This window comes from Anoplolepis gracilipes, chromosome 14 (assembly GCF_047496725.1).
Source record: "Anoplolepis gracilipes chromosome 14, ASM4749672v1, whole genome shotgun sequence".
NCBI classification, from domain to species: domain Eukaryota; kingdom Metazoa; phylum Arthropoda; class Insecta; order Hymenoptera; family Formicidae; genus Anoplolepis; species Anoplolepis gracilipes.
The window spans coordinates 10,456,020-10,479,779 of NC_132983.1; the positions used below are offsets into that span (position 1 = coordinate 10,456,020).

General features: G+C 35.2%; 3 pseudogenes; 2 read left to right on the plus strand and 1 right to left on the minus strand.

Moving 5' to 3' along the window:
• Nucleotides 1–785: 785 nt before the first annotated feature.
• On the plus strand, nucleotides 786–7,107 carry LOC140672945 (cytochrome c oxidase subunit 1-like; annotated as a pseudogene).
• Nucleotides 7,108–8,651: 1,544 nt separating this feature from the next.
• LOC140672946 (cytochrome c oxidase subunit 3-like) lies at nucleotides 8,652–10,474 on the plus strand (annotated as a pseudogene).
• A 1,248-nt stretch (nucleotides 10,475–11,722) lies between these two features.
• Nucleotides 11,723–13,039, minus strand: LOC140673349 (NADH-ubiquinone oxidoreductase chain 5-like; annotated as a pseudogene).
• Nucleotides 13,040–23,760: the final 10,721 nt, after the last annotated feature.

Consider the following 23,760-nt stretch of genomic DNA (forward strand, 5'->3'; position numbering starts at 1 on the left):
CTTTTACCTGATCGGCGAGTTCCGCCATCTGCTTTTTGAGCTCGCTCGTCTCCTTTTCTTTCTCGGCTTTGAGGAGCTCCAATTGGTGCCGAAGTTCCTCCGCTTCAGCGTTGCTCGGCGAGGGCGATACAGTTCTGTCGTGAAGGACTGCTGTGGCAGCCATGATGGACGCCACAGCCTTCTTCATCTCCCCTTCCAGTGGGCCCTTGATGTTCTTGGAGACCTGCAGACTCTTGAAAATGGTCACGCAGTTTGCTATGGTATCCGACACCACAGCCGGTGTCGGAGAGTGGAGGAACATCTCCCTCGCCACCCTCTGGTTGTCCCGGCATCTCTTCCAGGCCTGTCGATCGGGCATTGAGGCACCCAGGGCCCAATCCGTGTCCACTCTCTCTCTGGCCTCTTCCCTCGCTCTGGCCCTTGCCTCTCTTTTCTCCCTTGTCCCTTCACCCGTGGTGATGGGCCTTCCTCTGCCTCTCTTGACGGAGCTGACGTCCGACTACTCGTCCTCCGAGCCAGCATAGTACGACCCAGCGTGCGATGCTGCTTCATACTCGTTAGGATCACCCGCCACGCTACTGGCGCGTGATCCTGCTGGGAACGGCAAGTCCTCGTCACTAGGAGCAGGAGTTATACCTGTATCGGTATGTTTCCTCCTTTTCTCGCTCGCTCGGCAGCTGTGGCATATATGCCTCGCGTTGTGAGGGCATTTGCTCGTTTTTTTGGCCATTGGAAATTGGAGGTATCTCCTTTCCAACGCCTCCCTCGCTGCCGTACCATCCTGAATGGCCGTGATGATAGGTTTGCCACCGGATGTCGATGGCCCTGGGTACGAAGGCATAACCTTCCCCTCTGAGCCCTCGGGTATTTCGGGGAATACCCGCTAATAGATATAAAAATAATTATTAATAAAATAGAATAATTTAAATAATAAAAATTAGTAGCAAACGGATATAATAATCATATAGATAATATAGTTACAAATCTCATTAAAGGAGTCAAATAAAATAATCGATAATTAGATTTATAAACATAAAATAATTCTTTATTTAATAATTTAATAGCATCGCTGAAAGGTTGCAAAATACCAACTAACCCGACCTTATTAGGACCTTTACGTATTTGTACATATCCTAAAAATTTCCGCTCTAATAAAGTTAAAAAAGCAATCCCTAACAATAAAATTAATAATAAAATTAATAAATTTAATAAATTTAAAACTAAATAATAATAAATATTTTTAATTATTACTTATATAAATTATTTTTATATATTTATAAATTCTAAATTTATTACACTATTCTGCCAAAGTAATCTACAATTTTTATAAAATTAATATTATTCTTTAATTTAAAAAAAATTTCAAATAAAAAGTCCTTTCGTACAAATTTATTTACACTTTAATTATAGATAAAATCCGATCTGGCTTACGCCGATCTAAACTCAAATCATGTAAAATTTTAATAGTCGAACAGACTAAATAATTAAATTTTTCCATCTAATTTTTATTTTAATTCAACATCGAGGTCTCAATCATTTTTTATAATATGATCTTAAAAAAAATATTACGCTGTTATCCCTAAGGTAATTAATTTTTCAATAATTTTTTTTAAAACTTATTCATATTTTCATAAATATATGATTATCTATTAAATAAAATTAAAAAAGTTTATAAAATTTTTTAATCCTCCCAACTAAATATAATTTTATACTAAATTTAAAAACTAATGTATTTTAATAAAAATTATATTAAATTCTATAGGGTCTTATCGTCCCATAATATTATTTGAACATTTTTATTTAAAATTTAAATTTTTATTATTTAATTTAAAAAGCTTAAATCTCATCCATTCCTTCATTCCAGCCTCCAATTAAAAGACAAATGATTATGCTACCTTAGCACAGTCAAATTACTGCGGCTATTTAATACACATCATTGAGCAGAACAAATCTTTAATTATTTTCTAAAAACCATGTTTTTATTAAACAGGTGGACTTAATTTTATTTAAATATATTAAATAAATTTATTTTGCCTAATTCTTTAATTAAATATAAATTATTAATTATTATCAAATCTTTAAAAATAAATTTTATAAATAATACTAATTTTATCATTATTAATTTTTAATTTAAATTAATAAAAATATCTTTTTAATTTATTAAATTTATTTTAATTTTAAAATTATAATTAAACTATGCTAAAATAAATAAATTATTAAATTTTTTCAAAAAATTTTAAATTTTAAAACCATTTTTATAAAATTTTTATTAATAATATTAATAAATTTTTTAAATTTTAAAATTAATTTATAGATTATCCCATAAATTTTTAATATAAATCAATATATTTATTGTAAATAAAAATTATTTTAAACTTTAATAAAAATTTACATATTTAAATTTATATCTAAATTAAATTTATATAAAAAAAAAATTAGATATCAAAAAAATTGATTAAAGTATCTTCTCTAAATAAATATTAAAAATAATTTTTTTATATTAAATTTTATTTATTTATTTAACTCTTTTTCTTTCGAGAAATTTATTTATCAATAATTTTTTTTAATAAACCCTGATACAAAAGGTACATTTAACTAAAATTACTTTTAAAAATTTTTTTATTTTCATTTACATTACATTATCATTAAAATTAAAATAATTATTTTAAAATTTTTTACTAAAACTTTTTTTTTTTAATATAATTTTATTTAATAATTTATAATATTTTTTCTTATATTTATTTATTATTAATAATTTATTTATTAATTATAATAAAATTTTAATAATTTTTAATTAATCTTTTCAATGTAAATGAAAAATTTTTATTTAAACTAAAATTTTTTTTTATTCTAAATACATTTTCCAATATATTTACTTTGTTACGACTTTTTCCATAAATTTTTATTAATGAAAATGACGGGCAATTTGTACATATTTTAATTAAAATTCAATTTAAATATTTTTTTAACTTTACAATTAAATTCAATATTTATAAAACTTTAAAAATTTATTTCAATTAATTAAATTAAATGTAACTCATTTAAATCTTAACTATTCTACATTTTGATTTGAATTATAATTATAATTAAATTTTTAAATTATTAATCTTTTAATATAATTTTTCAACAACAATATATAAAAATTAAATTAAGTAATTCTATTCGTGGATTATCAAATTAATCAACAAGTTCCTCTAAATCATAAAATACCGCCAAATTTTTTATTTTTATTGATTAACATTTAATATTTAATTATATTTTATTTTCATTTAAATAATAGGGTATCTAATCTTAATTTATTATATAAATTTTTTTAATTTTATTATTAATTTAAATAAAATTATTTAACTTTTAATATCTATTCATATTTCACCATAAAAAAATAAATTAGTTAAATATATTTATTTATTTATATATTTTATATTTATATATAATTATTTAAATTTATTTTTATTTAAAGTATAAACCGCAATTGCTGGCACTTTATTTATTAATAATAAATTATAATTTTCTATTATAAATTTTCATTTAATTAATTATTATAAATACTAATTTATATATTATTAAATTATTTAAATTTTATATAATTTTTTAAAATTTTATTTATACTTTAAATTATAAAATAAATTTAAAAAAAAAATTAATTTTTAATTATATTTATTAATTATTAAAAACAAATTATAAAAATAATTTAAATTTAAATTTAATATGAATATAAAATTTAATTTATAATATACATAAAAAAAAAATTAAATAATATTCCCCCCCCTCTTTTTTATATTATTATCATTATTATTAATTATTAATAATTATTTAAATATATTAAAATATTTTATTAATAAATAATTTTTTTTTTCTATATTTTAGGTTTTTAATATTTTAAATTAAAAATAATGATTAATAAGTTTTAATTAATTAATATTAAATAATTAATGTTAATTAAATATTTTAAATATATATAATTAATTATATATTTATAAAAATAATTAAAATATTTTATTAACATTAAATAATAATTATTAAATAATATTAATGTATATATAAATAAAAACTTAAATTTTTAATTTTTTTTACTTTCTATAAAATACTCTCCTTAAATTTATATAAATAAGATTTTTAATTATTATTAATTATTTTATTTATAGATAAGTTTTTTAATTTTAATTTTAATAATATATTTTTTTTTTATAAATACATATAATTAAAATAGTCAATTATTAAATTTAAATAAAATTACTCTCTCCCTCTGAATTTTATTTTAACTAATTATACTTTTTTAATTCTATAATAACTAATTATTTTTAAAAAATCAATTTTTATAATAATTTTATTTATAATATTTTATTATTTAATTTATTAATTAATCTTTATAACTACTTTAATTTTAATAAATTCTTTTATTATTTTTACTAATACAAATTTAATTTAAATTATTTATTTAAATTTACTTATAACCTTTTTTTAAATTAAATTTACTTATCATATTTAATTGTAACTAATGATTAATAGTCAATTTTCAAAAATATTATACTAATTTATATTTATTTAATTAAAGTAAGTAAGCTAATTCTCTAAGCTTTTAGGTTCATACCCTAAATATAGAAATTTTATCTTTCTCTTATTTAATTAATTATTTTTGCTATTTAAATTTTATTAATAACTAAAAATTTATTTAATGATATGCCTGATAAAAGGATTATTTTGATAGAATAAATCATACATAATTTATATATGTTTTCATTTAAATTAATTTTTTTATATTTAATAGATTTAAACTATCTCAAAAAATTTCAAAAATTTTTATGCTTCATAATACATTAAAATATAATATTAATATTCAATATTTATTCAAAGTTTAATACAACTAAAAAATTAATTTTATTTATATGCATCATAATTTATTCATAAAATTTTTTTTATTGTCTTATTTAATTTATTTTTCTTTTATTTCTTTATTTTTATACGATTTATTAATAATTTGATTTATTATGGAAATTAATAATTTTTTATTCATTTGTTTTTTATCAATTAAATTAAAAAATAAAAAAATTATTTTTTTATATTATCTCATTCAAGCTTTAGCTTCCTTAATAATAATGTTAACTTTAATTATTAATAATTTTATATATATACAAATAAATTTTATTATAATCAATTTTTTTATCTCTATTATAATTAAATTAGGGATCCCCCCATTTCATTCATGAATCCCTTCTGTTGCTATTTTTTTAGATTGATATTCATTATTTATTTTTTTAACAATTCAAAAAATTATTCCTTTATACATAATTTCACTTATTAACCCTCCAATTTTTTTACTATATTTTATAATTTTAACATCTGCATTTATCTCCGCCTTTAAAATAATTAATTCAATAAATTTTAAAATTTTATTAAGATTTTCTTCAATTAACCAAATGTTTTTTTCAATTAACCGGATGAATATTAATTTTAATTTATTTTAAAACCCTAATCTGATTTTCATATTTAATATTCTATACACTTATCCCATTAATTATTATTATAATTTTTATATATTTTAAAATTTCATTTAGATTTTCTTTAAGTAATAACTTTCCTTCAATTAATTTTAATTTAATTTGTTTGTTATTAATTTTTAATTTAGCCAGAATTCCCCCACTAACGTTTTTTATTTTTAAATGAACTATAGTCTATATTTTTTTATTAAATTCAAATTTTTACTTTATTTTTATTTTAATGATTTTAAATTCTTTCATTTTAATTTATGTTTATATTAATTTAATAAATCTAATAATATATTTTTATTCAATTAAAATTAAGCTTTTTAATAAACCAATATACATATATAAATTTTCTTACTCATATAGATTATTTATTTTTTTCATGATTTTAAGCTTAATCTTTTCATTAATTATAATTTCAATTTAGTTTGTATACAATTTTTTAAAATTAGATATATAATTTTCACCCCACTTAATCAATAAATTTTAAATATTAAGATTTTAAGTTAAATTTATAAACTTTAAACCTTCAAAGTTTACACAATAAAATTTTTAAAAATTTTTAAATTTTAAAAATTCTAATATTTTAATTTTTTATTAAAAATTTCTTTAAATTTGCAATTTAATATTCTTATTAGTTAAACTATAAAATATATAAAAAATTTTTATTTTTATAACACATTTAATGTAATATCAGAAAATTAAAATTTTCTTAAATAAATTTACAATTTATTACTTAAATCAGACATGATATCTATTATTATCTCACTTAAACTTAGTAAATAATTTTATTATCAATAAAAATATACTATGAATAAGTGACTTTATTCAACTAATCACAAAGATATTGGCATTCTATATTTTTTATTTGCAATTTGGGCTGGGATAATCGGATCTTCTATAAGAATAATTATTCGTTTAAAATTAGGATCATCTAATGCACTAATTAATAATGATCAAATTTATAATTCAATAGTTACTAGACACGCATTTATTATAATTTTCTTTATAGTTATGCCATTTATAATTGGGGGATTTGGAAATTTTCTTGTCCCTCTAATACTTGGTTCACCTGATATAGCCTACCCTCGAATAAATAATATAAGTTTTTGACTTCTACCCCCCTCACTCTCTCTACTTTTATTAAGTAATTTTATTAATGATGGAACTGGGACTGGATGAACAATTTATCCCCCTTTAGCCTCTAATACATTTCACAATGGTCCTTCAGTAGATTTAACAATTTTTTCTCTTCATATTGCCGGAATATCTTCTATTCTAGGGGCTATTAATTTTATTTCTACAATCTTAAATATACACATAAAAATCTCGCAATTGATAAAATACCCCTTCTAGTTTGATCAATTCTCATTACAGCAATTCTCTTACTTTTATTCCTCCCAATTTTAGCCGGAGCAATCACAATACTTTTAACAGACCGAAATTTAAATACTTCATTTTTTGATCCGTCAGGAGGGGGTGATCCTATTCTTTATCAACATTTATTTTGATTCTTTGGTCACCCCGAAGTTTATATTCTTATTCTCCCAGGATTTGGGCTAATTTCCCATATTATCATAAATGAGAGAGGAAAAAAAGAAACCTTTGGTGCCTTAGGAATAATCTATGCTCTTATAGCAATTGGATTTTTAGGCTTTATTGTTTGGGCTCATCATATATTTACTATTGGGCTAGATGTTGATACCCGAGCCTATTTCACTTCAGCAACAATAATTATTGCAATTCCAACAGGAATTAAAATCTTCAGTTGAATTACAACACTTCATGGTACAAAAATTAATTATAATTCCTCTCTTTGATGGGCTATAGGATTTATTTTTTTATTCACAATGGGGGGATTAACTGGAATTATACTATCCAATTCCTCAATTGATATTATTCTTCATGATACATATTATGTTGTTGCCTACTTTCATTATGTTCTTTCTATAGGAGCTGTATTTGCCATTATTGCAAGATTTATTCATTGATTCCCTCTTATGACAGGATATTCTTTAAATAATTACTTTTTAAATATTCAATTTATCTCAATATTTGTTGGTGTAAATTTAACATTCTTCCCACAACATTTTTTAGGGCTGAGAGGCATACCTCGACGATACTCAGATTATCCAGACACCTACCTCTCATGAAATATTATTTCTTCAATTGGTTCATTAATTTCTATCATCAGATTAATTTTTTTAATATATTTAATTTGAGAATCCCTATCATCTAAACGTCTTGTTTTAAATATATTCTTTCTTAATCCTTCATTAGAACTAAGAAAATTACCACCTGTTAATCACAGATATAATGAAATTCCTTCAATTTAATTAAAAATTATCAACTTTAAAAAATTTTAATATGGCAGATTAGTGCAATAGATTTAAACTCTATATATAAAGATAAATTCTTTTATTAAAAATAAATACTTGAATAATTTCCCTTCAAAATTCTAATTCACCTACATATGATATAATAATTTTTTTTCATGATTTTACTATAATAATTTTAATTTTCATTACTTTATTAATTCTTTTTATTATAATTTCAATAATTAATAATAAATTTACTGACCGATTTATACTTCAAGGCCACACTATTGAATTAATTTGAACTATTTTTCCAATATTTATTTTAATTTTTATTGCCATCCCATCAATTAAAATTTTATATTTAACTGATGAGATATTTAATAATAAAATTACCCTGAAATCTATGGGACATCAATGATATTGAAGGTATGAACTTTCAGATTTTTTAAATATTGAATTTGATTCATTTATAATTCCTACTAATGAATTAAACCCCAATGAATTTCGTCTATTAGACGTAAATAATCGTTGTATTCTTCCATATAATTATCCCATTCGTGTTTTAACTACATCTATAGATGTAATTCACGCTTGAACAGTCCCATCTTTAGGAATTAAAATAGATTCTACACCCGGACGACTAAATCAATCAATGTTAATTATAAACCGACCAGGTCTTTTTTTTGGCCAATGTTCTGAAATTTGTGGTATAAATCATAGATTTATACTCATTGTTATTGAATCAACAAACTTTCCTAACTTCAAAGACTGACTTCTTACCTTTTAACTAATTTTTTTTATTTTAATTGAATAATTAATAAATATAAAATATAATTTTTACATTCATTAAATGACTGAAAGTAAGTTTTGACTTTTTAAGTCAAATTATAATAGATCTAACACCCTATTTTTAATGTAAAGAATTAGTTTAATATTAAAAAACATTAAATTGTCAATTTAAAAATATTTTCACCCCCACAAAAATATTCTTTTATACCACACATAATACCGATAATATGAGCAATAATGTTAATTTTATCTATATTTTCACTTTTTATGATTTTAAGCATTATTTATTTTTATCCTATCAACTTAAAAATTAATTATTATAATAATATAATTTTAACAAATCCTAAAAAATGAATTTGAAAATGATAATAAATTTATTTTCTATTTTTGACCCCTCAACTAGAATTAATTTTTCTCTAAATTGATTAAGAACTTTAATTATTTTTCTTATTTTTTCATATCAATATTGACTTATCCCCTCTCGTTTACATATATTTTTTAATTTTTTATTAAATTTTCTAATAAAAGAATTTAAAATTTTAATTAATTATTCCTATTCTAATTTAATTATTTTTATTAGTTTATTTTTATTTATTATTGTAAATAATTTCATAGGCTTATTCCCCTATATCTTTACATCTTCTAGTCACTTAAGTTTTTGTCTTTCTTTATCTTTATCCCTGTGAATTTCTATAATGTTATTTAGAATTTTAAATTACACTAATGATTTCTTTTCTCATCTTACCCCTCAAGGAACTCCCTTCATTCTAATACCATTTATAGTCATTATTGAATCAATCAGTCTGATTATCCGGCCTCTCACGTTGGCAATTCGTCTGACAGCAAATATAATTGCAGGACATTTACTTTTATCATTATTAGGATCTTTCTGGGCAAATTATTAATAATTTCTTAATTTTTTTAATTATAATCTCCTCTCAACTTTTATTATTTATTCTTGAATTATCTGTATCAATTATTCAGGCCTATGTGTTTTCCATTCTTTCTACATTATATAGAAGAGAAATTTAATTAATTTTTACTATTTCAAATAAATAAATAATAAATAATTATAATCAAATTTTATAGTATTATCATTATGACAAAATTACATCAAAATCATTCATTTCATTTAGTATCAATTAGACCTTGGCCTATTATTATTTCTTTCAGATTATTTAATAACTTAATTTCAATAATTATATGATTTCATAAATTAAATTATCTAATTATAATTTCTATTCCTTGCACATTATTATGCATATATCAATGATGACGAGATGTAACACGAGAATCAACATTTCAAGGATCTCATACAATTAATGTATATATTGGCCTTCGCTTAGGGATAATTTTATTTATTATTTCAGAAATTTTCTTTTTTATTTCCTTTTTCTGAGCTTATTTTCATTCTGCTTTAGCCCCTTCCATAGAAATTGGTCAATTATGACCCCCCTTAGGCATTAAACCATTCAATCCATTTGATATCCCTCTAATAAATACTATTATTCTTTTATCCTCTGGGATAACAGTAACTTGAACGCATCATTCTATCTTAAATAAAAACTTTAATGAAAGATATCAAAGCCTCTTATTAACAATTATACTTGGGATTTATTTTACCTCCCTTCAAATAATTGAATATTTCGAGTCACCTTTTTCAATTGCTGACTCTATTTATGGGTCAACCTTTTTTCTAGCTACAGGCTTTCACGGAATTCATGTAATTATTGGGACGCTATTTCTTTCAATTTGTTTGCTTCGCATAAATTTTCTTCATTTCAGAAAATCTCACCATTTTGGTTTTGAGGCAGCAGCCTGATACTGACATTTTGTAGATGTTGTTTGATTATTTTTATATATTTCTATTTATTGATGAAGATACTAAAATATTACTTAATTTAAATTAATTTATTATTTTATAAATTTATATAGTATATTCATATTACATTTAATTTCCAATTAAAAAAATTAATAAAATTTTAATATAAATAATTTTAACTTTTATTTATATAATTACATTTTTTATTATTCTATCAACTCTAATTTTATTAATTAATTTACTTATCTCATCTAAATCATTAGCAAATCGAGAAAAAATCTCACCATTTGAATGTGGATTTGATCCTCTATCTAATTCTCGTCTCCCATTTAGAATTCAATTTTTTTTAATTAGTTTAATCTTTTTAATTTTTGACATTGAAATTACTCTCTTAATCCCATTAATTTACATATATTTTATAAATAAAATTATTATTTTTTCCTCATTATTGTTCATTTTCATTCTAATTTCTGGCCTAATCATTGAATATTTAGAAAAATCAATTGACTGAAAAACTAATTAAAATTTATAATTTTTTTACATTTATAAATTTATTTTTTATTCTTGATAAATTTTATTCAGGATTTTAGTTAAACATAAATAACATTTAAATTGCAATTAAAAATTAAATATCTTAATATTTAAATCTTAATTTTCTTTTAAAGTAAATATTTACATTTAATTTCGACCTAAAAATTTGATTAATTTCAATTAATCTAAAAGAACCACATCGAATAAAATTTATTTTTTGAAATAATAATATTTTTGAGCTTCTAACTCAACATTCAATGAAAGGTTTCATTTTATTTCATAAATTTAATAAATATCTAATTAAAAATTATTAACTAAAACCAAAAAAGAGATAAATTATTGTTAATAATTATATTGAATCTATAAAAAAATTCTAGTTAATTTTTCTTTTTTATTCATTTATATAGTTTAATTAATAAAAACCTTATATTTTCATTATAAAAATAATAAATTTTTCTTTATTTATAAATAAATTATTTAAAAATAAAATCTTATTATCTTAATATCTTCAATATTATGCTTTACGAAATTTAAGCTATTTAAATATAAATTACTTTAAAAATTAATTAACTAATAAAAAAAATAATTAATAAAATTAATACTGAAATAAAAATAAATATATAAATTTTAAATAATTTTATCTTAATTACTAATCTATTTATTATCCTATAAATAATTTTCTTTCCCATAAATTCAATCCATATCTTATCTATCCTATAGGTGTTTAATCTACAAATTATAATAGGACTATAAATTCATATATATATATAATTTATAAATCATATAGATCTAAAAAAATAACTAAATATTAATATATTAATTAAATTTTTTATAGACATAATCAACCTTAATAATACTCCCACAAATAATAATAACATTGTAGTTATTTTTACATTTACATTCATATATAAAAAGTAATTATCAAAAAAAAATATTCACATTAATATAGATCCTCTAATTAACCTTAAGATTAATAAAACAAACATCGATAAATTCATTAATTTATCTTCTTTATAATAATAAAATCTTGAATTTTTAAATGAGCCAAAATAAATATAATAAATCAATCGTAAAGAATATGACACAGTAAGAGAAATTGATAAAGTAATTATTATTAATAAAAAAATATTAATATTATTTAAATAGATAATTTCTATAATTAAATCTTTAGAATAAAATCCGGCTAAAAAAGGAATTCCTATTAATGCTAATCTAGAAATATAAAATCTTATTATAGTAAATGGAATAAACTCATTTAAATTATCACATAATCGAATATCCTGATTATTATTCATTAAATGAATTATAACTCCTGCACACATAAATAATAATGACTTAAAAATTGCATGAGTCAATAGATGAAAAAAGGCTAAAAAATTAAATCTTAAACTTAAAATTATTATCATTAACCCTAATTGACTTAAAGTAGATAAAGCAATAATTTTTTTTAAATCATTTTCAAAATTTGCCATCAACCCAGCTATAAATATAGTAAAAATTGAAATATATAATAAAATTTTCTCAATGCCCCTATTCATTAAATATTTATTAAAACGAATTATTAGATAAACCCCTGCAGTAACCAAAGTTGATGAATGAACCAAGGCTGATACTGGGGTCGGGGCGGCCATAGCTATTGGTAATGAAACAGAAAAAGGAATCTGAGCACTTTTTGTAGCTGCTGCTAAAACAATTATTCTTAAAATTAACTTATAATTTTCCATAAAACTTAAATTCCAACTTCAAAATGTAAATATTAATCCAATTCTTATTAATAACCCAATATCTCCCACTCGATTGCATAAGACTGTCACTATCCCAGAATTATATGATAAATAATTCTGATAATAAATCACTAAACAATAAGAAGTTAATTCTAACCCATCTCACCCAAATAAAATTCTAATTAAATTAGGGCTAATAATCATTAAAATTATTGATAAAACAAATATAATTACTAACTTAATAAACCGATCAATAAATATGTCATCGCCTATATAAATTATTCTATGTAATATAATTATTGAAGAAATTAATATAACTACCCCAATGAACAATGAGACTCAATCAAATAAAATATAAAATTCTACATTAATTGAATTAAAATTAAAAAATAATCATTCCATTATATATCTTAAATTTATTAAATTTAAATATAATCTTATAAAAAAAAATAACATAAAAATAATTATTATAAAAAATGAATAAATTTATAATAATCTAAGATAAATTTTTTTTATATCACTAATTTCACAAATTAATATTTTATTTTAAACTACTTAAATAATGACATTATAATAAAATAAATAAATAATAAACATTACTTATTTATTAATAATTAATATTATCTATATTGACTAATATAACAAAACTAAATTCTATTTAAAAAAATTAATGTGTTAAACTTAAATTTAAAATTATTAAAATTAAAGGAATTAAATGAATCAAAATAATCATATAATCTTTTATATAAATAAATTGTTGAAAATTTTTCTTCAAAATAATTAAATCCATGCTGAATATATGAATATAAATATAATGAATAAGCACTCCTAAAAAAACAAATCATTATTATATAAATAATAACAGATATCTCTCATCTAATTAAAACTCTAATTATAAAAATCTCTCTAAAAAAATTTAAAGAAAAAGGAAAAGAAAAGTTAGCAGCACATAATAAAAATCATCAAATTCTTAAAGACGGAAAAATATTTAATATTCCTTTATTAAAAAAAATCAACCGACTCCCTGATCGCTCATAATATAAATTCACTATAAAAAATAAACCTGATGAACATAGGCCATGAGAAATTATTAAAATATAAGCACTAATAAATCCTAATTTTATTATTGTTAATATTGAACATATTATTACATTTATATGTACAACAGAAGAATAAACCACCAAACTTTTTATATCAATTTCAACTAAACATAAAATATCAATAAACAACCTTCCTACAATCCCAACTCTAAAAATTACATACCTATATTTATTCCTTTGAAAAATAAATATTATAATAAAACGTAATAAACCATACCCCCCTAATTTCAATAAAACAGCAGCTAAAATTATTGACCCATAAACAGGCGCTTCAACATGGGCCTTAGGCAACCAAACATGAAAAATAAAAATTGGTAGCTTAATAAAAAATGCTATAAAATAAACTAAATAATCTCAAAATCCTATATTAATTATTATATTTTTTATCAATAAATTAAAATCAAATGTTATATTATGCTTATAAATTTCAAATAAATAAATTAATAAAGGCAAAGAAATAAATATTGTATATATTAATAAATAATAAAATGCAGAGGTTCGTTCAAAATTTAACCCTCAATAAATAATGACAATAAACATAGGAATTAATCTTAACTCACAAACATTAAATAAAATAATATTAAATTTATAGAAGAAAAATAAATAATTAAAATTAATAATATAATTTCAAATATTAACAATTTTTTCTCATAATTTATTTTAATTAGCCTACCACTCCTCTCCTCCAACTGAATAACTATTTTTATTAAAGCTAAAATTCAAAATCTTAAAGCTAATAAAAAAATGAATAAAAATCAAACCCTATAAATATTCTCACCCTAATTCAAATATCATCTTTAAATATAAATTTAAATAAAAATAAAAATCTAAAAATAAAACATGAATTATAAAAAAATATAATTTTTTTATTTTTTATTAATAAAATTATAAATATAAAAAAAAATAAAAATTTTATCATATTAATTCAAAAAAAATAAATAATAGAATAATTTAATTATACCATAGTGGTCCGGCCGCGTACACGGTCGTGCGGGCCGTGCCGTTTGACCAGACCGGGGCGACATCCCTTTTAGCCCTAAACTCGCCCGGACCAGACACCTCTTTGGCATCCCCCGGGTGACACCCCTGGCTCACACTCTTGTCTCCGGTGTCCACCCTCGAAGGGTAGCCATTCGCGTGCGTCTTTCGGTTATTATAGTGGCCAAGACAAATCACCACTAGGCGGACTCCTGTATTGGCGGTCCGGCCGCGCTTCATGGGTCCCCACCTTGACGAGAAGCTTCCGCAGGGCCCTGGTTTCGCAGAACCCCTCCTGGGTTCCACTACTAACAGGTTCCCGCTTCCAGTTCCCGATCCAGCAGAGCCCTTCCCCTTGGACGAGTTCCCAGGGAAGGAGTCGAGACACGTACTAGCCCCAACGGCACTTGGCTCGGAGGGGTCTTCGGTGCAACGACGCCCCAATCAACGCGAACCGGTTTCCCCCGGTCAGGCACCAGCCATTTCACAGGATGTTATCGCATTGTCGATCAACATCCTGCCCCGAACGTCTCCGTGTTTTGTACAGGGGCTAAGCGCACCCCAGCTCGAACCGTGTGTAGCATCGGGACGGTAGTGTCCTTCAACCCACATCGGGCTTCCTGACCCGTGTCCCCGCCTCCGCGTTTTTATACGAGGGGGAAGGCGGACCCCTGTGCGTACCGTGTATAGCATCGGGACTGCGGTCCTTCAACCTACATCGGGCGTCCTGTCAACCGATCCGTCTTTCGAGTTTCCTATACAGAGGAAAGAGGACCCCTGTTGCGGTGTTTGGTGACTTTGGGACTCGGATCCAGCCGAAAATCCCTCCATCACCCACCACCAAGACCCGAATCAGAGATGAGCGACCCCCTGACACCTCGCCCTGCTGTCAAGCCAACTGGTCGAGGTCCTACCCGAACCCTGCATCGTAGGGTGGCGACTACCCTACAACGACCAAAGCGATGCCGGCCAAACCCGCCGTCCCCGAAGAGCCGGAGGATCCCCCGACACCGAGATGGCCCGGAAGCGCGACCGTCCCAGGAGGCTCGTCGGCACCCGTAGATCCGCCTCCCTCCAAGAAGCCGCGCCCCGACCGCTCGCTTCCCGTCTTGTTGGGATTTGCGACGCGTAAGCCTCACTTCAGGATCGGCACCCGGGGAGCCCGATCAGCATCGGTTGCCTCTCCATCCGATCGGCTTTTCTGAAAAGGACTCCTCCGGAAGGGAGGACACTCTTCAGGCGGGCACGCTAAGGCCCTCGCGTAGTGTCTTTGTTACTCCTCAACCCCCGCCCAGCCACGCTCCGGCTTAAGGGCTTTCGCCCCCGGCGTACTATGTGGCGTTCACCATCATTTCCGCCGCGACCGTCGCGTCTGTAGCAGGAACCGATTCGTACGCGTCCGACACCCAGGTATGCATGCCGGTGCTATGCATCCTGCCCGAGCCCGGGTCCAAGAGGAAATCCGGCTAAAGATGCGCTTTTAGCTATCTCTCCACTCCGGTTTCCCGGGCTTCAGGACAGAGCCTCCCCACCATGTCAAGGTGGCGCATCATCGGGAAGGAGTAGGGAGGTAACCTAACCTAACCTAACCTAACCTAACCTTTTTTTTTTTTTTTTTTGTTACGAGGGGGAAATGCCTTTACGCATCCCCGGCCTGGTATTGGTTGGCCGGGGTATGTGGGACTCGCCGGCGCTATAGAGGAAGCACCGGAATACCCACTAAAACCCCCCCTGGGTATCCTTCCCAGACGGTTTATGCAGAAAGGAGGGCCTCGCCATCGGCACTTTCCCTCCTCCTGCCCGTCTCGTACACACACACGCTTGGACCTGGGTCCAACGAGCACTCGCAGGAGCGTCCCTTCCCTATTACGACCCCGGGATACCAACCGGGGTCTTCTCCTTCCCAGATTGCAGTAGACGGAGGTGGAATGTCCGTTTCCTACCCCACTTCCGGCTCTGCGTCTCTCCCACACCAGAGACGTAATGGGGGGGGGGATAATCGTGTCCCCCCCTTTATCGTCATTTTCGTCTTACTTCCTTGTCCACCCCACTGCCTGCTCCGGCCCCCTGGTCCGACCGCCCACTTACTAGTGGGGGTCGGCTTCCAAGGGTGGGGGTCTGCTGTTGGGGGTTCTCGCCCGAATTCCCGGGAGAGGGAGGAGGGGTCTTATCTTCCCTCCCCCGGCGTCTCTCTCGTTCTTCTCTCTCTCTTTCTCGCTCCGCCTCTTTCTTTGTGCTGAAGACTACTCCACAGAAAGAGGCCACCGCCCTCCATTTATCCTCCCCTTCTACCATAGCCTTCACTATGGCTACGAGGGAGAGATCCTCTGCCACGGCCGTGGACAATTCCGCCCGGCTTTCCACCCACGCAGGACACACCTCCAGGGTGTGCTGCGCTGAGTCCAGGGGGTCGGTGCAGTGGTGGCACTTGCCCGTAGTCTCCTACCCAATACGGTCCAGATATTCGCCGAAGCAGCCGTGCCCCGTGAACACCTGAGTCATACGGAAGGTCATTCCCCCCTTCCTTTTTTCCACTCAGGCCTCTAAGTGAGGCTCTATGGCCTCAGCCACCCTACGCCCCGCAGCTCTGCCAGACGGAGAGAGCAACTGCTGCTTCCACCGTTCCAGCATCTTTCTATGGTGCTGCCGCCTCTCCGCAATCTTCGCCCGGGGGACGATGTTCCGCCCCGCCTCCCGGAGCTCTCGCATGCGTCGGTACACATCGGTGTACATCTTCGCGAGAAACTCCACGGGAGGAATCCCCGCCAAAGCAGTCGCCGCTTCGAATGACACTGTACGGTAAACACGTACCACCCGTAATGCCATTTTCCTTTGGACCCCGTGCAAAATGCCCAGGGTCCTCCGGTTGCCGCTGATATCCTCGGCCCATACGGGTGTCCCGTATAGCATCATAGCGTGAACCGTCCATCCATACAGCCGCCTGACTCGACCGTCAGGGCTTCCCAGGTTCGGGAATAGACGGCCCAGCGCGGCAGCTGCTTTCTCCAGGCGGGGAACTAACTGGGCAAAGTGCGCGGCGAAGCGCCACCCACCGTCCAGCAGTAACCCCAGATATTTAAGGGTATTTCCCACTTTCGTCTCCACCCCCTCCACCATAACCCGAAGGCTCGGCGGCACACTTCTAGCACCTGGCCGGAAAATGATTGCCTCCGTCTTCTGGGGCGCCACCCTCAGGCCCAACTCCTTGATAGCCCGCGTAATACACGCCGTCGCTACCGTGGCCGAGGCCTCCCTTCTGTTTTCCCCCTCGGCTAACACGATCGTATCGTCCGCGTAGCAGACGACCGTGCAGCCGGGGGAGGCCGTCCTTACCACCCCGTCGAAGGCCAGGTTCCACAGGAGTGGCCCGAGGACCGACCCCTGTGGGACTCCACATCCCACTCGTCTCGTAACCTCTACCGCGTCCCTGTTGGTGTAATGTAGGGAGCGGTCGCTGAGGTACGATTGGATGATCCGGCGGAGGTATCCCGGCACGTCGAAGCGGGCCATGGCTCTTTGGATACATCTCCAGGGCAGGGTGTTAAAGGCGTTCGAGATGTCAAGAGACGCCGATCGCCACCCTGCCCTCCCGCACCGCGGCTTCCGCAAAGGCGCGCACCCTCAGTACTGCGTCCACGGTTGATCTTCCACCGCGGAAGCCGTACTGCGGACCGGCAGGTCATCCAAGTTCGGCCCGATGCTTTCCAGGTGCTCGACGAGGCGATTGGCGACTATCTTCTCCAGGATTTTGCCAGCCTCGTCGAGCAAACATATGGGCCTGAACGACGAGAGGGTCTCCATATCCTTGCCTTCCTTTTGCAAGAGGACCAAATTGGCTCTCTTCCACCTCTCGGGGAAGACTCCCAGTCTGAGGCACTTCGTGTGTAGGTGTGCAAGATGCCCACCCATCACCTCAAAGGCTCCAGCCCACGCCTTCCTAGGGAGTCCATCGGGTCCGGGGGCCTTGATGCCGCAGAGTCTCCGCCTGCACCTCTCCATTTCTTCTCCCGAGAACGCCAGCTCCTCTGACCATTCGGGTCCTCCTTTCGCAAAGATGGGGGAGGGGGTATCCTCCTCCTCAGACTGTGGAAAGAGCCCTCCGACCACCCGGTCCAGGGCTTCCGGGGAAAGGGTCTCCGTAGCCAGTGGCCCTCTATTGCAAAGCTTCCTGAGCACCATTTGGTATGGCCGTCCCCAAGGGTTCTCTTCCAAGTGCGAGAGGAGCTCGTCCCACGCCCTAGCTTTCGCTTTTTTTATTTCCAGGCGTAGGGCGTCCCTGGCCACTTTGTACGCCTGGTAAAGGCCTCTAACTTCCTCTACCGGCCTATCCTTCTTCTTGGCCCGGGCGTATTTCCTCCTTTGATGGACCGATGACCGCCGCAATTTCGCGATCTCCCCGGTCCACCAGTACGCCGCTCTACGGCCTTGCGGACCAGCCTTGATCCGGGGCATTGACGCGTCACATGCATCAGACATGGCGCCCCGGATCCACTCGACTTCCTGCTCTATGTCCCTGTTGGCCTCTCCCGGTTCTCCTCTCCCCAACCACGTGATCGAGAGGATCGAGGCCATAAAGGCGTCCTCGATCATTTTCTTTGTGCTCCAGCGCCTAGGAGAGGTCGTCTCTCTCAGCCGTCGACTGGAGCACCTGCTCGGGTGTGACCATGAGGCCGTAGACTATGTACCTATGATCAGACAAAGTCTCGATCTCCGTGGCCACCCTCCACCCTAGCACCCTGTTGAGGGTCGCTAGGGAGGCCCAGGTAAGGTCCACCACCGACTCGCCCCTTTCCCGTATGCAGGTGCTTATTCCTCCCTCGTTCAGCAGCCTTAAATCCAGTGTCGCGGCCCACTCCTCGACCGCGACACCTCGGCGGTCCGTCCTCGGGGAACCCCACGTCATCGATTTTGCGTTAAAGTCCCCCGAGACCACCACCCGCCCCACTCCCATCCCGCTGATGATAGCGGTAAGGGAGTCCAACCTCTCAGCAAATCCTGAGAGGTCCAGACTAGGCGGCAGGTAGACCCCGACGACCAAAACGGGTCCCCATCTGACCGCCACTTACCCTTTGCCCTTGGCCACCAGTTTGGCAGGAAGTGAGGCCGGAGCATCCGCCCTCCATGTAATCGCTACGGAGCCCAACTCGTCCCCCACCCACGAAGGGTGCTCGGGGATCCGGTACGGCTCCACAGCAATGCCCAAACCACGCTCCGCCAGAGTGTGCACAAACAAGTTTTGCGCCTGACGGGCGTGGTTGAGATTTGCTTGCAAGACCCGAGCCGCCATTTATTTATTATTTAAATTATGACTCGGGCCTGCCTCCGATCCCTTTAATGAAGAGGGGCTTTCGGGACCCCTTTCCCATCCTGTACCTTCTCCTTCAGGGGAATAGTCTAGGGGGAGGAGATTTGTATCCTCGTCCTCCCCTTTGTTTCCCATCTTTGCCTCGGTCTTGCCCACCATCCCAGACCGCCCACCACCCGCTGACCGGCGGGTACTCCTTCCAGGGTATTCTCCCTTTTTATGGTGGTGGGGACATCCTCCGTTTCCTCATTCCCCTCCATTTCCTCCCCCCCTCTTTCAGCTGCTTGTTGGGGGGTGAGGAGCAGGAATTGTTGAGGTCTTTGGCTTTTTTCTCCAATTCTCCCTCTCTCTTCCTCTTCGGTTGCGACCTAGGGGTCGACGCGCCGCGGGGTGTGGGAGTTCCCGCATTCACTGTCCTCTTCGCCGCGTCGTGTCCTTTTTCCCTTATAGAGGATCCTTTCCCCTTTATAGAGGAAGGTTTCCGGCCAGTGCTTTCCTCTACGGGCCTGCGTGTTCCCCCCCTAAGGGCCCCCGGTAGTTCGCCCAGTTATGCGACCACCCTGCGCAATGGGGCAGGCCGCACTCCCCGCCCTATGTCTTGCCGGCTTCCCTCTATCCGCGCATATGGGACATCTAGGCGCCGCCCTGCAGTCCGCCGCTCGGTGTTCCTCCTCCCCGCATTGGAAGCAACCGAATCTTCGTTCCACGGTTGCCGTGCATTTCGACTGTACGTGTCCCCTACCCAGGCATTTAAAGCATTGGAGGGGCCTCTCTTCCAGCAATTCAACGCTGGCGTGGGCCCACCCAACCCTTATTCTGCCGGCTTTTGCCACCAGATTGGCGGCAGCTGCAGGGCATTTGGCCCACGCCTAGCCCATCCCGTTGGGGGCTCTTCTTATCGCCCCCACTTTGATGTCCCCGTGGGCACATCCACCGACTTCCGCGATTGCGTCCCTTACCTCCGAGGCCTGGACTGCATCGTCCAGGTCCCGAAACAGGAGCTCCGCGGTCTTGATAGGGAGGGATACCCTAACTCCCTCCGCCCCCTCCAACGCCTTTCTAAGTTTGGAGGCAAAAGCCATAGCCTTTTGGCTGGCTCCCTCACCTCCCACTTCATATATAATCGCCCCTGTAAGGGCCCTCCTGTTCCTGAGCTCCGTGATGTTGAGCTCAGTCAGGTCGATCTGACCCCTCGCACGGCGGACCATTTCGCTGTACTGTCCCTCCGGGCACGTAAAAACAACCGCCGCAGTGCGGGGGACTCTTATCGGCCTGGGGGCACCAGCTCTCTTCTTACCCCCATCAGGGGGTCCAGGTGGTGGTGGTGGTCTCTTCTTCTCCCCCTTCTCCTTTCCCTTTACCTTGGCTGTCGGGGGTGCCGGGGATGCGGTCTCCTTCCCGCTCCTCAGCTTCCTTTTCTTTTCCAGTGCCGCCGCATATGTGAGTCGCTCCTTGTCGGCTGCCCGCGACGGTTTTGGAACGGGTCCTCCTCCGCCTTTAATTATGGCGGCTTTAGTTCCCGCTCCTCTTTCTTTTTGCCCTCTGAAAGGGCCCTGATTTTCTCTCATAAAGGTCGATCCCGAGGCGAGGTTTTCGGCGTACCTAACCTCTACCATCGGGTCTCCCTCCTTGAGATACTTCCGCCCTTTGATAACTTTAAGGGCCTCGGACACGACCTCCTCCACATTCCAGCCCACCTCGGGGTTGGCCCTGATTCTAATCTCTTCCTCCTCCATGAGCGAGAGGGAGATTGGCGGTTCTTTACCTTGGGGTTGCGGTACCTCCAATTTCCTTGCCGCCCCCTTTTTTCTGTTTTTTCTTTTATTTTTCCCTTCCCTTTTGTCAGGTCCCACCTTTCTTTTTATATTTGGGAACTTCCCTCCTTTGTATGATCCCGCGGGGGATGTGTTTGTCCCCATGGATTTAGGAAGCACCGAATCGGTTTTTGGGGCCCCTTTCCCCAGGAGCGGTTCGGTCTCCATCTCTTCGCTGGAGCCTTCTTCCGCGTAATTAATTACTCCCGTACCCTTTCTGCTCCTCGTACGAGGGGCAGGGGTAGGGGTACTTGGAGCCACCTCCAGGGGAGGTTCTTTCCTCCTGATAGGCGTTCCTTCTTCCACTCTTTTCCTTAGGAGTGCATTCTCCTCTTTAAGCGCGGTCTCTCTCCGCGTCAACTCCTCCATCTGGCGCTGAAGGGAACCGCTCGCTCCCTTCAGTTCTTCGACGTCCCTTCTCAGTTTGGTATTTTCCTCAATGAGGGCCCCAAACTGAGCCTTAGTCTTCTCCAATTGCCTCCTTACTTCATCGGAGGACATGCTTCCCCTACTGGCTAGGGTAACCGCCCCCGCAGAGGTCACCAGCACGGCTTCCTTAAGAAGCCAGACGAGGTCTCCTTTGAGATTCTTGGAGACCTTCGCCACCTTCTCCACCGCCTGTGTTGCGGTGAGAATCTCTGCGCAGACATCAGCTGCCGGAGAATTTTTCAATTCCTCCTCAATTTCCTTTTGCGATTTTAGCTTTTTCCAGGCTTTATTCCTTTCCCCTGGTAGAGCAGACCTGTCATAGACCCATTGGAACAGAGCCAGTTCTTCCTGAACCTGTTTGATCCGGTCCATAGTCTTTTTCACCTCATATTCGCCCGTGGTTATCGGACGACCTTGTTTCCTCTTTTCAAAGAGGAAGGACCCGGTATCGCTCTGTGAGTTCGTCGAGCCGGCCGATTCCGAACCGTCAACGTCGGAATCATCCTCCACCTCGATAACCTCACCGGTCCTTTCTTTCTTGCTCTCGCTTCTCTCCTTTTTAAGCGGTCTCGCCCTCATCTTTCTCAAGACCGGGTCTAGAGTCGCTTTTTACAGGTCGGTCAGTAACCTAGTTTCCCTGACCACAGGACACTAGCGGTCGCCCCGACCGAGGCTCTCCTTCCTTTTCTTCCCGCGAGACTCGCAGTGTTTCTCTTTACGCCCGTCTCCATATTTGTTTTTGATAATGACTTCATTTCTTTGTTAATTCCCGCTCCCCGCTGCGGCTCCGTCACCCAGGGTGTACCCTCACCTGCCGCAGAGTGTCCCGAAACATGACCGGCAACACTCCACGACAGGGCCCCAAGTTCCCCCGGAGGAGTGACATACGACACGGGCTGGGGGATATACATCCCCGGCACTGGTCCCCGGCCCCTTACTCACCCATGGAAGTTTTGACGCCTCCACGGGCTTTCGGGGGTTCCCGGCCTCCGACCTCCGGGATACCGCAGCGGGTGGTGCCACCCGGGGGGCCCCATGGACGGTTGGGACTGGGTCGCCGCTCCCCGGCCCAGTCTTACCCGCCATGGCGACCAGCTTGCACGCGCCCTTGACGGAAGTTACCTCCCGTCAGAGGGCCCCGACGGTGCACTGCTTCGGAAGGGAAACGGTCGCGATGCACCGTCGGGCTCCGTCCCGCCGTCGAACCCTGCCTCGGAATACGTCCGAGCGGCTCCGACGGCCGGGCCGACCCGGCGCCGTTGGGCTATGCCCGTGCGGCCCGCGCCGGCCTTCCTCCGCCTCCCCGACCCCGTCCTCGGAAAACGTTCGAGCGGCTCGGAAGAGGCCCGGCCCGATGGGTCCGGGAGTTCCGGAGATCCATCGGCCCGTCCGCTCTCCTCGCGGCGCGCACTCAGGGGTAGAACCCACTGAGCCGCCTGCACGCGAGATGGAGCCCCACGATTGTGG